General features: G+C 46.0%; 1 protein-coding gene across 7 annotated transcripts in view; it reads right to left on the bottom strand.

The window, feature by feature from the left end:
* Nucleotides 1-12,870, bottom strand: part of NINJ2 (ninjurin 2) — a 98,811-nt gene that overhangs the window by 31,794 nt on the left and 54,147 nt on the right. The gene's annotated exons all lie outside the window — the stretch shown is intronic.

Below are 12,870 nucleotides of genomic sequence, written 5' to 3' on the forward strand. Positions count from 1 at the left end.
GTGGATCACCTGAGGTTGGAAGTTCAAGACCAGTCTGGCCAACTAAAAATACAAAATTAGCCGGGCGTGTTGGTGCATGCCTGTAATCCCAGTTACTCGGAAGGCTGAGGCAGGAGAATGGCTTGAACCCGGGAGGCAGAGGTTGCGGTGAGCCAAGATCATGCCATTGCACTCCAGCCTGGGCAACAAGAGTTAAACTCCATCTTAGGGGGAAAAAAAAAACACTTTTGATAAAGGACAGTTATCTAAAATATGTAAATTCTTAGACTTTTAAAATTCAACAATCAGAATATGAACCTGATTTGAAAAAATAGGCCAAAGACGTCTTCACAGACACCTCATCAATGAAGACATAAAATGGCAAGTAAGTACATAAAAAGATGTCCACATGATACGTCATCAGGAAAGTGCATATTAAAACAACAATTTGATGAGAATGGCCAAAATCCAGAACACTGACAATACCAAATGCTGATGAGGATGTGGAACAACATCCTTGTTCATTGCTGGTGGGAATGCAAAATGGTACAGCCACTTTGGAACACAGTTCGGCAATTTCTTTCAAAATTCAACATACTCTTCCATACGATCCAGCAACCACACTCCTTGGGATTTTCCCAAATGAACTGAAAACTTACGTTCACACAAAAATCTGCACATGGATGTTTACGGAAGCTTTATATATAACTGCCGAAACTTGGAAGCTACCAAAATGAAAATACTCTGTATGAGAGTATGATGGTGGAAATACGTCATTATGCATTTGTCCAAAACTGTAGAACATACAACAGCAGGAGTGAACTCTAATGTAAACGATAGATGTTGCGTGATAAGGATGTGTCAACGCAGCTTCATTAGCTGCAACAAATGGACCGCTCTGCTGGGGGATGTTGATAATGGGGGCGGCTGTGCATATGTAGGGACAGGAGGCATATGGGGAGTTTCTGTACCTTCCTCCCAATTTCGCTGTGAATTTCGCTGTGAATTTTACTCTAAAAAATAAAGTTTAAAAAGAAAGAAACAAACAAACAATAAAACCAAAGACAAGATAGTGACTCAATGGAGAAGAATTTTCCAAATATAAAAAAGTGGCAAGCTGAGTGCGGTGGCTCACACCTATAATCCCAGCACTTTGGGAGGTTGAAGCAGGGGCATCCCTGGATGCCAGGAGTTGGAGACCAGCCTGGGGAACATGGCAAAATCCTGTCTCTACCAAAAATACAAAAAATTAGCCGGGCGTAGCGGCATGTGCCTGTAGTCCCAGCTACAGGAGGATCACTTGAGCCCAGGAAGTCGAGGTTGCAGTGAGCCATTATTGCACCATCCCACTCCAGCCTGGACGATGAGAGTGAGACCCTGTCTCAAAAAAAAAAAAAAAAAAAGGCAGAATTCACAGTGGAAAAGATTAAATAAACATAAAAAAGTTAAGCTTCTGTCACATGAAAAACTTTTTAAAATTAAAAGTCACGTCATAACTATTACAAATTTACACCCTAAACCAAATAACACACCTATTAAGCACAATTATGATCCCAGTTTTCTAAAATAAAACAAAATGCCTTAATATACAAAGGGAAAAATGGAAGGCGAAACACTACGTGGTTGGTAGTTGTAGGCTGTGGGTTTCCGGGTGATGGCTGGTTCCACCATCTGTGTGACCTTGTGCAAGTCAGTTCCCCCTTCTGTGCCTCAGTCTCCCCATGTGTAGCATGAAAATGATAATGGCACCTTCCTGACAGGGTTGCTATGAGCACTACATGGGTTACTGCATGTAAAGTACTTGTAAGAGTGTGCAGCACTCAATAAATCTCAGTGTTGCTATTATTATACGTTTTCTTACAGATGGGCTTTTGAGATTTCCACTGTTTACCCAGGATACTAAGGGTTGTACTAAGAACATGGTGACACAGGAGAACATAGTCTGACATGGACAGACTTAAAGATTATAAGGAACAAACAAGTGAAAATAGGTCAGACAAATCAAAGAGTAAGGGCAGCACATATTATTCATGTTACATAAAACCAAGGAGCTGTTCCTTGTATATGATGAATTGAAGAAGTCTCGAAGACATTGCGTCTTGAGGCAAAGTAGGGCCAAGTGAAATTTCCACTTCTCTTGCCATTGGCCAAGAACATTTCATGGAGGAGATAGAATCTCAGAAGCTGAAGAAGAGGCGAATGTATCAGTGGGAGTTACCATTAACAATGAACACCAAGAAGTGTCGCAGGAGGCTGCACCCCGACAGTGCAGCCAACTCTGCACTGAAGGTGTAGAGGGTCTGGGGCATGGTGGCTTTTGGGGAATGCTGGGCTATTACAGGCCAGAGGGCCCAGAGGCCTTTGCCTTGTTGAAGCCCTCTAGTATAATGCTGGACCCTTCTGGTTTAAAGCAACATTTATTATCACCAGTAGGATTTTTCTTTGTAGCTCTGGGCTAATTTATGTAGGTAGGAGGTCCCCTGCGGGGAAAGCTTGGTCTCTCGTATATAAACACAAGCATCTGCAGATAAGTTTCCTGTAAGGAAATGAGCTTGTTAACGGGTGGGAAAGGGAAGAACTGCTCACTCACACAATCATGTATAATGTGTGTGTATGCGTGTGTGTCTGTGTATAGATATGTACAGACAGCACTTTGCCAACACCCTGTTTCTGGTATGCGCAAGGATGTTTCCATACTTGGCTGCTTCACAGGTGTTTTCACTGACTTCCCCCTGGGCACCGAGGGGGTAAGTGCGGATCTACGTCTAGCAGGTAGCTGTGTCCACAGCTCCATTCCGCCCCCACTCTCCTCCTTGCCCTCCCTCTGCCCAGAGGGAGGAAACTGGCAGTGGATTCCAGAGAGGACTGGAGAGGGCTGCCCGAGCTTGCCCATCTTACCAGACAGGGCTATGTCTAAGGTGTGAGTGCTGTGGACCTGGCCACAGGCCACTTTCGAAGGAGCTCACCCGTGACTCAGCTTGGGCTGTGAGAAATGAGGAGAAAGTGGGGGAGACATTTAAAACATAGTCATCAATTCAATCTAATTAGAGTCATTTGAGGTCCACCTAATAGACACCAAACTGTTAATAGCAATTATCTTTGGCCGATAGAATTAAGGAAAATTTTAATCCTGCTTAATATTATTTTCTACAATATTTTAATTTTAACTTTTTTTGGAGACAGGATCTTTCTTTGTCACCCAGGCTGCAGTTCAGTGGCACAATCACGGCTCACTGGAGCCCCAACTTCCTGGCCTCTAGCGATCCTCTCATCTCAGCTTCCCAAGTACCCGGGACCACAGATGTGCACCACCACACCCGGCTAGTTTTCATATTTTTCGTAAGGACGGGGTTTCACCACGTTGGCCAGGCTGGTCTCGAACTCCTGGGCTCAAGTGATCCACCTGCCTCAGCCTCCCAAAGTGCTGGGATTACAGGCGTGAGTCACTGCGCCCAGCCTACAATGCTTGTATTTTTGTTACAAGGATGTATTTCTTGTACCAGCCAAAAAAGAGAAATATTGAAATAAATAAAGCACAAATTTAGAAAGTATTCCAGGCCAGGTGAGGTGGATCATGGCTGTAATCCCAGCACTTTGGGAGGCCGAGGCGGGTGGATCACCTGAGGTTAGGAGTTCGAGACCAGCTTGGCCAACATGGAGAAACCTTGTCTCTACTAAAAATACCAAAAAACTAGCCAGGTGTGGTGGCAGGCGCCTGTAATCCCAGCTACTTGGGGGGCTGAGGCAGGAGAATTTCTTGAACGCGGGAGGCGGAGCTTGCAGTGAGGCGAGATGGCGCCGTCGCACTACGAGAGAGACTTCCTCTCAAAAAAAGTATTCCTCCCCCCGCCCCGGTTAATTTGTCAGTGATAAGAAATGAGAATAACGAAGCTAAATCTTAGACATTTGGGGGGTCATAGCCCCCAAGAAAAGGGTGAGTGTCCTAGCTACAGCACAAGCCATCACACGTTGAGCAGCGTGTAAGACCTCACAACATGATCTCTGCAACATCCTACAAGGGGGTATTATCCCCCCATTTACTGGTGAGAAAACAACTCAGAGAGGTTAAGAGACTTATCAGGATGCCCCGCATGTTCGTGGCTTCATTGGGATTTGAACCCTGACTTGCCTCAGTAGAGTTGGGGGATTAGAACCACTCAGTCCCAGCAAGTCTGGAAGCGTGGAGGCCCTCCCAGCCCCACGACTGCGCTTGGCCTACTGCCTCTCCTCCTCAGCTTGGTCAGACCTGCACCCCAGCACGCCCGGGGGGCTCACATTCCTCCCCGAGATGCCGCCACTGATTCACCATGGTGCCAGTGTCCCATTGCCCGTCTCGGGCACAGGAGTAGCCGTGCACTCAGGATACCTCTGATGCCAAGGTTTGCGCAGCTCTGGCCCAGCCCGCCTCCTTCTGCCCAGCTGCCAGGGCCCCGATACTCAGCCCTCCCCTGCCTGGTTTCTGAGTCTGAGGAATGTGCCCAGAAGCAAATTGGCGCTGAGATTCACATTTACTCCTTTACTCCTTCCAAACGCCTGAGCCACTGGGGGGTCTTGGCTACTTCCAAGCTTCAATTCCTCGGGGCTGAATTTCTCAGCGATCTTGGGAGGTCCTTGCAGCTGAGTCCTTCTGGGAGACATACAATGAAGGTGGTCAAGGCTATGAGGGGAAAAGGTGGTCAAGATAACGAGGGAAATGGAGCTAGAGGCTTTACAAAACGGGTGGGGGCCAGGTGCAGTGGCTTAGGCCTGTAATCCTAGCACTTTGGGAGGCCGAGTTGGGCAGAATGCCTGGGCTCAGGAGTTCGAGACCAGCCTGGGCAACATGGTGAAACCCCATCTCTACTAAAATACAAAAAAAGATAGCCGGGCATGGGTGATGCACACCTGTAGTCCCAGCTACTCAGGAGGCTGAAGCAGGAGAATCACTTGAATCCGGGAGGCGGAGGTTGCAGTGAGCTGAGATCGCGCCACTGCACTCCAGCCTGGGCAACAGAGGGAGACTCCATCTCCAAAAATAAATAAATAATAAAATAAAATTAAAAAGGGTGGAGTGGAGAAACGGTTTGAAATTAGACAGATGGCAAGGCGGGTGGCAGAATTTTTTTGGTGTGTGTGTGTGTGTGTGTGTGTGCGTGTGTTGAGACAGTCTCCCTCTGCTGCCCAGGCTGGAGTGCATGGTGTCATCATAGCTCACTGCAACCTTGACCTCCCGAGCTCAGGCAATCCTCCCACCTCGGCCTCCAAAAGTCCTGGGATTAGAAGCATGAGCCACCATGCCTGGCCCAGAATTGTTGTAAGTTTCTTTTTTTCTATTTGTTAGGGTTGTTCTAGTATTTACGTAATTTAAAAAAATCAATCTTGAGTTTCCAAAGGGTGAAAACAAGATATGTAGAAATCTATCTGAACTCTCAATAGTGAAAACACTCCCAATTCCTTTGGTAGGGAGATCTCTGTCCTTTGAAAACAGGTCCACCTTGACCAGAAGACTTACTATTTAGTTCTCTCCTCCCTGTGATTTGCTCTCTCCTGCATTTGCAGAACTGGCAGAGCATTGTGAATGCTCAGAATTTGTGGAATAAATGCATGAACTGGGTTTGCATCCTCATTTAGAATGCATGTAACTAGGTAGCTGCTTCTTGTATTATTTACTATGAATTTAAAAATATATCTTTTTAAAAATTAACTTTAAAAAAATAAAACAGGCCGGGCGCAGTGGCTCACGCCTGTAATCCCAGCACTTTGGGAGGCTGAGGCAGGCGGATCACGAGGTCAGGAGATCGAGACCATCCTGGCTAACACGGTGAAACCCCGTCTCTACTAAATATACAAAAAAAATTAGCCAGGCGTGGTGGCGGGCGCCTGTAGTCCCAGCTACACGGGAGGCTGAGGCAGGAGAATGGTGTGAACCTGGGAGGCGGTGCTTGCAGTGAGTCGAGATCAGGCCACTGCACTCCAGCCTGGGCCACAGAAGCAAGACTCCATCTCAAAATAAATAAATAAATAAATAAAACAAATAGCCAGGTGCGGTGGCTCATGCCTGTAATCCCAGCACTTTGGGAGGCCGAGGTGGGCAGATCACTTGAGGCCAGGAATTCATTCTAGACCAGCCTGGCCAACATGGCAAAACCCCATCTCTACTAAAAATACAAAAAAATTATCTGGGTGTGGTGGCGGGTGCCTGTAATCCCAGCTACTCGGGAGGCTGAGGCAGGAGAATCACTTGAACCTGGGAGGCGGAGGTTGCAGTGAACCAAGATCACGCCAAGGTGGCAGTGAGCCAAGATCAGCCTGGGCGATAGAGTGCAACTCTGTGTCAAAAAAATAAACAAATAAAATAAAATGATTTCCATGGGAATAAGAGAGTAGAGTCTGACCCAGTTTATTTATCTGTCTGACTTGATACACACCATTTTAAGGTACTGACATCTCCAGATGAAGCCAGTAGCAATCCCTTAATTAAATAACCATTCAATTAAGAACAGCTGTGTCAATTCAGACGCAATGTCCTGTGTGGTGATGACTGAGGAACCCCATGCATAAGGTACGCTGGAGGCTTCCACACTCAATGGGGATGACACTGGAGAACTGCAGACTGAGCCATAATCCACACACCACACAATTCACCTATTTAAAGTGTACGGTTCAGTGGCTTTTAGTATTTACAGAGTTGTGCAAACATCATCACAATCCATTCTAGAACATTTTCATCATCCCCAAAAGAAACCCAGTGCCCATCCCTTCCTTATCCCCAGCCCCAGCCTAGGCAACCACTAATCTACTTTCTGTCTGTATCGATTTTGGATAGTTCCCGTCAGTGGGATCACATACTCTGTGGTCCTTTGTGTTGTTCATTTAGCATAATGTTTTCAAAGTTCATTCATGCTGTAGCATGTTTCAGTACTTCGTTTCTTTTTATCATTGAATAGATATTTCATTGGATATACATTTTGCTTATACATTCCTCAGCTGATAGGAATTTGAGTTGTTTCCACCTTTTCACTATTATAAATAATGCTGCTGTGCACATTGGTTCATTGTGTGAATGTATATACCTAGGAGTGGAGTTAATTGCTGGGTCATACCGTACCTCTGTGATTAGCTTTTTGAGGAACTGCCAGACTGCTTTCCAAAGTGGCTGCACCATTTTGCATTCCAGCCAGTAATGTAGGAGATTCCAGTTTCTCCTCATCCTTACCAATACTTGCTATTACCTGCTTTTTTGAAAATAACAGTCCCCTAATGAGTGTAAAGTGCTGTCTCATTGTGGGTTTTCTTTTGCTTTATTTTTTGAGACAGGGTCTCACTCTGTTGCCCAGGCTGGAGTGCAGTGGTGCAATCATGGCTCACTGAAGCCTGGACCTCCTGGGCTCAAGTGATCCTCCCACCTCAACCTCTTGACTAGTTAGAGCTACAGGCACATGGCCACCATGCAAGCTAATTTTTAATTTTTTTTTTGTAGAGATGAGATCTCACTATGTTGCCCAGGCTGGTCTTGAACTACTGGGCTCAAGCAATCCTTCTGCTTCCACCTCCAAAAGTGCTAGGATTTTAAGCATGAGCCACCACACTGGGCCTGTTTGCGGTTTTGAGTTTATATTTTCTTGCTGGCTAATGATGTTAAACATCTTTTCATGTGCTTATTGGCCATTTGTATATTTTCTTTGGAAAAATGTTTATTCAGCTCATTTGCCCTAAAATTTGATTATTTGTCTTTTTATTATAAAGTTGTAAGAGTGCTTTTTATATACTGTATACAAGTCCCTTATAAGATATATGATTTGTAAATATTTCTCCCATTATCTGGATTCTCTTTTCACTTCCTTGATGGTGCCATTTGAAACGCAACCTTTTTTAATACTCATGAAGCCAAATTTATTTTTTCTCTGTTACTGTGCTTTTGGTGTCATATCTAAGAAGGCTTTCCTGCATGACGGTTTACTTACATTTTGTTCTAAGAATTTTAGATTTTAGCTTTTACATTTAAGTCTATGATCCATTTTGAATTAATTTTTGCACATGGTATGAGGTAAGAGTCCAACTTTATTCTTTTCCATGTGGACATCCAGTTATCCCAGCACCATTTGTTGAAAAGACTATTCTTTTTCTTTTTTTTTTTTGAGATGGAGTCTCACTCTGTCACCCAGGCTGGAGTGTAGTGGTGCGATCTTGGCTCAGTGCAACCTCTGCCTCCCAGGTTCAAGCGATCCTCCTGCCTCAACCCCCTGAGTAGCTGGGACTACAGGCACGCACCACCACACCTGGCTAATTTTTGTATTTTTAATAGAGATGGGGTTTTGCCATCTTGGCCAGTCTGGTTTCAAACTCCTGACCTCAAGTGATCTGCCTGCCTCAGCCTCCCAAAGTGCTGGGACTACAGGCATGAGTCACTGCGCCTGGCCAAAAAGACCATTCTCTCCCCCGCTGAATCGTCATAGAATTGGTGTATATGTCTGTCCTTACGCCAGCATCACACTGACTTGATTACTGTAGCTTTGTAGTAAGTTTTCCTGTTGGGACGCGTGAGTCCTCCAGCCTTCTTTTTCAAGATCATTTGAGCCATTCTGGGTTCCTTGAAATTCCGCACAGTTCTAGGATCAGCTCTGCAAAGTCTGCTGGGGTTTTGATGGGAACCGCGTTAAATCTGTAGACCAATTTGGGGAGTATCGCTATCTTAACAACAGTAAAGGGATTTTTTAAAGTATAAGCTGCGAGGACAAAATAGACTGGAAGAGGAAATAAGTAGAACGAGGAGTAGTAAATGAATGTCTTGGCCGAGCAATAGAGGCCACAGCCTGGCCGGGTGCGGTGGCTCACGCCTGTAATCCCAGCACTTTGGGAGGCTGAGGCGGGCAGATCACTTGAGGTCAGGAGTTCGAGACCAGCCTGGTCAACATGGTGAAACCCCGTCTCTACTAAAAATACAAAAATTAGCCAGGCGTGGTGGTGGGCACCTGTAATCCCAGCTACTCGGGAGGCTGAGGCCGGAGGATCGCTTGAGCCCAGGAGTTCGAAGCTGCAGTGAGCTGTGATTGCACCACTGCGCTCCAGCCGGAGAGACAGAGCAAGACAAAAATAAAAAATAAAAGAGATGACATAATCTAGAGAGACAACATTAAGACACTGACATCTGGAGTCCACTCAGCAAAGAAGCTAACACCCACCCTACATTTCTGCAGTGAAGCTCCCCAGCAAACAAGCCCTACCCATGCAGATAAAGCTTCACATAACCTGGAAGATGAGGGGTTTTGGGGTTTGTTTTTCGAATGGGTTCTATATTAATATGGTTCGGAACTCAAAAGATTCAAAAGGTACAATGAAAAGGTCCACTTTGTCCTTCACAACTTAGCTCTCCTTCCAGTAAGCTTTTTGGTGCCTCACTGTTTAATATACACAGAAAGCCTACATGAAAGATGGAGACCAAAATAAAGAAATAAGAGAGGAGACAGAGAGAATGTAGGGAGCAGAAGAAAAGTGCAAAAAAGGAAAAGAATAATAACACCTGCAGAGAAAAAAGAGAAGCTATTCCATCAATGTAATAAGAACTGTGTCTTACTTTAGTTTATTTATTATTTTTAAAAATTATTAATAGAGATGTTGCCCAGGCTTGTCTAGAACTCCTGGCCTCAAGCCATCTGCCTGCCTCAGCCTCCCAAAGTGCTGGGATTATAGGCATGAGCCACCTTGCCCAGCCAATATTCTATTTCAAAAAGGAATATTCGGAGACCAAAGAAAAGAGAACTCTTGGAAACTAAAAATATGAAATTAAAAATATAAAAATTAAAAATTCAACTTGATAGAGAAATATTTATAAAATCTCATAGAAAGTAGAACAAAAAGATAGAGATAAAAAATTAGATACAAAAGACAAAACTAAAGGATCACATCAGAAGATCCAACATCCTAACACTGAGAGTTCAAGATGAGCTGAACAAAGAAAAGAGAAAGGCAAAAATTATTAAATAAGCAATTCAGATTTTTTTCCTAGAGCAGAAAACATCAATTTTGGGGTCAAAAGGACTTACCAAGTGCCCCATATAATGAATGAGGAACAACTCACCCCAAGCCACATCATTGTCAGCTTTTGGAACTGGAGGTCAGAAGGAATCTAACAACTTCCAGACATGAGCTCCAGAGGACAGAGGAGTGAAATGGCACTGGATGTCACAGCAGCCACACTAGAAGCTACAATTCTATACTCAACCCACTAGCAATTGCGGGAAGACGGTTTAGGTAAGTTAGTCCACAAAAATTGTCCTTCCTTTGCTCACTTTCTTAGGGAGTTACTGGAAGGTGTGCGCCACCAAAATCAAGGAAGAAGACAAGGAACCCACAGGACCGTGGGCCGAGTTGCTTTGGCACTAAGCAGAACAGAGGGGAAAGGAAGAAAGAGTGGAGCAAAGGAAGGGAGGGAGAGAGGACGACGCTTTGAACTGGGTGCATGGAGAAAGCAGTCGGGAGACCAAGAGGTGCCTCCCGGCATTTGAATCCCCCGCCCCAACTCTTCCGGAGGCCCAGCTGCAATCCTGTCCTTTGGCTTTGTGAGACACCAGATACCCTTGTAATAAATTCCACTTCTTATTTCACTAGTTCACATTGCATTTCAGTCACTTGCAACCAAAAAATTTCTCCTGATATATTGCTACTCAAGGTATTCGAACCTGGGAGCTTGCTGGAAATGCAGAAACTCAGGCCTCCTGCAGATCTACTCAACCAGAATCTGCATTTTAGCAGGATTCCCAGGTGACTTACAGCCACATCAGAGTCTGAGAAGCACTGTCCTGATATATCCACCTTGCAAGGTAGGGTGGCGAGCATATTAGGGATAATAGGTAAAATATTTGACTACATAGTAGGTACTCTGTAAGGGATGATGACTGGAGTAGAAATACTTTGGAATTACGATCTCAGAAAGAGTTCCTGGGACCATGGCAAATGGTGGCTTTGCACCAAATTACAAAAGCAAGCACACAACCAAAAAGACAGAAAGCGCAATATCCCAAGAAACAGGTTCAGCTCTACTCCAGGAGCCTGTTGGGTTACTCAGCCCAGGTGTTGACATAGGAAAGCCATTAAGAAAACCCTTCTCAGGTGTGGCCATTGGCTGTGAGTGAGTGATTGACAGTCAGATCCGGTAAGATGCTTGGCTGGGGGAATGCTGAGCTAATGCCACCTTTCTCAGTAGAGCAAGCATTCTGCCCCAGCACTCAGGAAGTAGGTCAGGAGGAGATATCCTGTGTGAGCAGCTCCAAATTGCTTTTTCAGGCAGAAACCTGTGGCCCACAGGACTGGGGGTGGAAGGGGAATGGGGATGAGAGGAGGCTGGGGGCCTGCTGCGGGGTGGAGATAGGAAATCACATCCTCATTCTTGGCAGGAGCAAAGTTGCCTGTCACATAGTTTTCCTGGCTCCAGTCCTTTGGCCATCAGCCACCGTCTTTGTGCTGGGGGTTCCGTTGACTTGCCAATGCAAGCCAATTTAAATGGAAGCTGGGGCTTAAAAGGAAATGTGCGCTTGTAGGAGCTGGTGTTCCATCTGGGCCCTCGGTGTGCTGTGGATGGATGGAGGATGAGTATCCAAGGTCTGGATCTTCCCTAGGAGCTAGCGGTCATTGTTTTCGAATTGTCCACCAATTACGTGGCACTGTACTCAACCCTTAAGAGTCTTTACCAAGCACACCAGCCCTCCAAGAATTTATATGCTAGAGTCCCCAGTCCTTTAGACTATCGTTAGGAATCTTATCCTATTCAGCAACAACAAACTCTACCATCATCCAACGGCCGTCCTTGTGAAGGCTGACCATAGTAATCAACTCTGCAGCCACCACTACAGCAATAAAAGCCGAATGTTACCCTTGAATAATAGCAAACAATAATGTGCTTATTACTGGCCTGGCACTTTTCTAAGTACATATTTTAATTCATCTAATTCTCACAGCAACTTCATGAGGTCAAATACAATTGCAGTCCTCATTTTACAGATGAGAAAGCTGAGACGTAAACGAGACATTAAACGAGATTACACAACTAGCAAATGGCAGAACTGGGAGTCAAACCCAGGCAATCAGGCTCCAGAGCTCCTGCCCTTTAGCCGCTGTACCCAAGCCGTGACACAGGGACAGCTTGGTGGGCAAGGGTCAGCCACAGTCCTCCTGCTAGCTAATCCCATCTCAGCCCTCACTAGCTAGCTGGCTTCAGCTAAATATGAATAACTCAGCAATGTGGTGAGGTGCAAGAGCTGAGGCGTCAGAGGAAAAGATCTGGATTCTACGTCCTGATGCTGCCACCTGGAAAAGAAGGACACTGATGCTGACTGAATGCAGAGCACGTATCAGGTCCACGTTTAATCTTCCCAGCTAGCCTGTGTGACCTGAGGCAAGTCACTGTCCCTCTCTGGGTCTCTGTTTTCTAATATGGAAAGTGGACCAGGTGCTTTCTGGGTTGTTGTTGTTTAATTCAATCTAGGCAACACTCGCTCACAGAAGAATTAATGCACACACACTGCGCCACTCTAGGGGCTGAACGCACGCACGGCGCCACACGCTAGGGGCTGTACGCACGCAGGGCGCCACACGCTAGGGGCTGAACGCACACACACGGCGCCACGCGCTAGGTGCTGAACGCACGCACGGCGCCACGCTGGGGGCTGAACGCACGCACGGCGCCACACGCTAGGGGCTGTACGCACGCACGGCGCCACGCTAGGTGCGGAACGCACACGCACGGCGCCACACGCTAGGTCCTGAACACACGCACGGCGCCACGCGCTAGGTCCTGAACGCACGCACGGCGCCACACGCTAGGTCCTGAACGCACGCACGGCGCCACGCTAGGTGCTGAAGGGGCCGCAAAGATGAGTAAAATGCAGAGCGGGCCTTCGCAAGGCTCACAGCCCA

Source organism: Pan troglodytes, chromosome 10, assembly GCF_028858775.2.
Source record: "Pan troglodytes isolate AG18354 chromosome 10, NHGRI_mPanTro3-v2.0_pri, whole genome shotgun sequence".
In the NCBI taxonomy this organism is placed as follows: domain Eukaryota; kingdom Metazoa; phylum Chordata; class Mammalia; order Primates; family Hominidae; genus Pan; species Pan troglodytes.